General features: G+C 52.8%; 1 long non-coding RNA gene across 1 annotated transcript; it reads left to right on the top strand.

Moving 5' to 3' along the window:
- The first annotated feature begins 2,234 nt into the window (after window positions 1-2,234).
- Window positions 2,235-3,579, top strand: LOC132501967 (uncharacterized). Its single transcript, XR_009534362.1, has 3 exons — window positions 2,235-2,393; window positions 2,643-2,866; window positions 3,292-3,579. It is a non-coding gene; the product is annotated as an uncharacterized LOC132501967 (long non-coding RNA).
- The last annotated feature ends 342 nt before the right edge of the window (window positions 3,580-3,921 follow it).

The following is a 3,921-nucleotide window of genomic DNA, read 5'->3' as shown; positions in this document are numbered from 1 at the left end:
GAGGTGGGGCTGTCCCCTCCTCTGTCCCTGCTGTGACCTCCAGGCTCTTGCCAACCCCGAGAGGGAGACTCTGATGGGTCGGATGGTCCCAGTCCCCCGCCTCCTCCCCGGGGAAGCGCTGGGGAACAGGCAACCTCACAGCCCACCGAGCTTACCGTCCAGCCCCAGGAAGGCAGCCTTGGGCTTGGGGCCCAGGCCCAGTTCCCTCCAGGTGCGACCACGTGCCCTGAGCTGTGTGACACAGAGCACGACAACTTCCACACTGGCCACCTCTTCCCGGAGGGCTCTGGGGCCTGGCTCGCCCGCTGCTTTCACGGGCAGCTGGGCTCGTGGCACATACATAGCCCAGCTAGCCAGGAAAGGGCCTTGACTTGTGCCTGGCATGTACCAGACCCTCTGCTTGTGGGAGCTCCGAGTCCCAGACTGAGTTAGAGCTTCCTGACCCGGGTTTCCAGAATGGGGTGCATGTTGTGCTGACTTATTTTTTTAAAGACCAAAAAAAAAAAAAAAAAGAAAAGCAAAAATCTTTCTCAGGGTATAAGTCAATCTTCACAGCTATTCCTGGTGCGTAGGAGAGTAAGCTTTCTTAACGTTTTCTTGAAGTTTCTTAAAGGAAATCTCTCACCAGTTCTCTCGGGTGTGGCACTTAGCTGCTGGGAACAGACACGGTTTATCTTGCAGAGAAACTGTTTTGCAAGAGGTTTCCCACAATTATGGTCTGAGGGAGGGTCCTTGCTAGCTTTTCTTAGTCACTTGGGCTTAAGGGAAAGGTGGGTGTTTTTTTTTTTTGGCTGTTCTTTTTTTCTTTTTCTTTTTTTTTTTTTAAATCTGAAAGCAAGAGCGATCTGGGAGCAGGCCACATGGGTAATTACCCTGAGTTAGGGAGACAAAAGGACCGCTGATCGGCATTTCTGTGCCCCTGCAGGTGGGTGATGGCTTTGGGTGGAATGTCACAAACTACTCAGACTAGGGGGTGAGTCAGAAATCCTTGGGTCACTTGTGGTTTTCTTCATGGTTTTGGTGTGACTATTAACTTGTTTTTACTTAACAAGAAAAACAGGTGTTTGGGTGTCTGTTTGAAATACTGCTGCCCTGCTCTTAGCGGCTTACTGTAGTCCCATGGCTATGCCAGGTTGGTTGACACCGAATAGATATGTGAGAACCAGGGCCGGCGTCCCTGGGCACCAACACTGAACCTTAAACCCCAGATCCTGTGATGTTCGTGAAGAGGGGAGCTTGGAGCAACCAATCATTCTGAGGCAGGAGATAGATGGGCCTCAGGCTGAACTGCTGGAGTTTCTCCCCTGTGGACAGATTCTCCAAAATAGCAGGAGCAAGAGAGGAGCTGAGCCCTGCCCAGATGAGAGATAAAAGACCACATGTTCCTCATTCTTGAGATCAAGGAGACCTTCCCGACTACACATGCGCAGAAAGGCTCCTTGAAGGTCAAAAAGGGAGGGGCCGCCACCGCATAGTAGGTGAGGTCAACCTACCCATAGGCCTCTTCACTAGAATCCATCTTGGCTAAGAGATGTGCATGCACACAGGGGAGGACCCTGAGATAAACCAAATACGGACCCAGAACCAGGCAACGCAAGATAATTGGCCAAAGGAAACCGGAAGAAATGCCCCATAATAGCGATTCAAACTACCACGGAGGCGAGACTCTCTCTCTGAGCCCGCCCGTGTGTCTATCCACACGTACCCTTTTTCCTCCTAATAAACACTTTGCTTGTTTCACTACTTTCTGTCTCTCTGTGGAAATTCATTTCTGCACAGCTGACGGGCCAGGGCCTTGTCACTGGCCACTGGTCCCTGGTGGTCTGAGGCTAGGATTCAGTGCTTTCACTGCCGCGGCCTGACCTCAATCTCTGGTGGGATCCAGGAGCTAAAGGTGGCCCCAATTGTCCTTTTACCCCAACCTCATGCCCCTGTCTTATAGCTGCGTCTGTGACCCTTAGACGTGGAGTTCTGCAGGGTTGGGGTTTTAATCTGCAGCTTGGAGCAGGGGGGTTTGGCTGCCAATTGTCACATCCCAGTGTGTACCTTCCCACAAAGCCAGGCCCCAAGGTTTGGGGACTCCTGGAAATCATGGACTTTTCTGTCGATGGCTGGGAGCTCCAAAGATTTGCTGTCTCACCACGTCCCTGCAGCTGGCAGGAAGAATCAAGGCAGCTGGTGAGTCAGAGACTTGGGGTGTTAGACATGAATGTCATTTCCGAGGGAAATGGCCGGTGCAGCATCGTGCCTGCTGCTGTCGGGGACGTGCCGGTGGTGCAGCGGGAGAAACAGCTGCGGCCAGTCGCCTTTGTGCTCTTTCCTGCTGTGTCCCCAGTCCTTGAACATGCCTGGTGTGGAGCAGTTGGATGACTCCATTCTCTTCTCTTGGGGAGGTAAGAGGTGGTACAGGGTGGGATGCTAAGTGCATCACCAGTCACTGTCAAGGCCACCTTTGACCTTCTCTTCCCATATGTCATTACTGGGGGGACATGGGGTGGTGTAAGCAGGAGGGCTCAGCAGGTAGGGGTTCCTGGGCCCTCTTCCTGCCCTTGCCGGAGGTGGAATTCCTGTGGGAAGCGGAGAGGGAGCTGGGAAATGGTGGGGGGGAATCTAGCTTGTGGATAAAGTGATGTTCTCTCCAGCTCCTCCTTGCCAGAAGGTAGAACTCCATCAGGATGAAGCCCAGGATCAGCCGGAAGCAGCAAATGAGAGATTCCTTCTATCTCTGAAATTCCCACACTCAGGGAACAACTGTCCCCACAAAGCCTGTGGTCAAGAGGCCCGGGGGGTGGCTCATCCCCGCAGCCAAGGAAGCCAGAACGAGCTACTGTGCAAAAGGCTTTTGGAAAGATCTGAGATTTCCCAGGTACCGGGAACCCCATAGACTTGAAGCTGTGTATGAGGCTGGTGGGTGAGACATCTGCCCCGCCGGCCACACTGATTTAGTGTAGAGATGGCTCTGCTAGCCTTCTGGCCACCCAGGGGCATTTGTTATGCCAGTGGGGACCATGAAAACCCTGAAACCCAAAGTTGCAGTGTCAGAGGAGGACAAGGGTCTTAAAATGCACAGGAGCTACTCTTAAGTTTTTCCTTGATTTGATCAGCATTGATGGAGCATCAGTAATACAAAGGGAACTGTACCAGATTCCAAAGGATGTAGCTGTTGCTGGTAACAGATGAGATGAAATGTCCAGACAGTAGTTGCTGTCACACTCCCCAGAACCCAAATGTGTTCTTAGGGAAATGAGGAGGAAGTAGTCCTTACAAACTGCCAGTGTTTTAAAAATCCAGGACTTCCTTGGTGGCGCAGTGGTTAAGAATCCGCCGGCCAGTGCAGGGGACATGGGTTTGAGCCCTGGTCTGGGAACATCCCACATGCCGCGGAGCAACTAGGCCCATGAGCCACAACTACTGAGCCTGTGCTCTAGAGTCCTCGAGCCACAACTACTGAGCCCGCGTGCCACAACTACTGAAGCCCACGCACCTAGAGCCCATGCTCTGCAACAAGAGAAGCCCTCGCTCACTGCAACTAGAGAAGCCTGCGTGCAGCAACGAAGACCCAGTGCAGCCAAAAATAAATAAATAAATAGATTAAAAAACCCAGATCCAATCATGGTTTTTGTTTTTCCATCTGGCAGCAGCTCTGGGAACACAATTACTGCAAGCTACTCTCTTGCCGCTTACCTGCCCAGCCTGATCTTCCCATCTAAGACCAGGCTTGAACACAAAGTGTGGAGGGTTGGTGCCCAGAGGAGGGGCTGGGAGGAGGGGAGCCCCCGCAAAGCAGCCTGGTGCCCCCTCCTCCTCTGTCTTACTGGTTTCCAAGAAAATCAGGGTGTGTCTGGGCGAGCTTTGCTGTGTGTGTTCCATGAACCCTCTCCTCCTGGGGCTGGGCAGTGCTGTCCCTGTACTCTCCCACCA

The sequence above is a fragment of the Mesoplodon densirostris genome, chromosome 14 (genome assembly GCF_025265405.1).
Source record: "Mesoplodon densirostris isolate mMesDen1 chromosome 14, mMesDen1 primary haplotype, whole genome shotgun sequence".
NCBI classification, from domain to species: Eukaryota; Metazoa; Chordata; class Mammalia; order Artiodactyla; family Ziphiidae; genus Mesoplodon; species Mesoplodon densirostris.
Note: the sequence above shows the minus strand (reverse complement) of the source record. Positions and strands in the feature narration are given on the sequence as shown.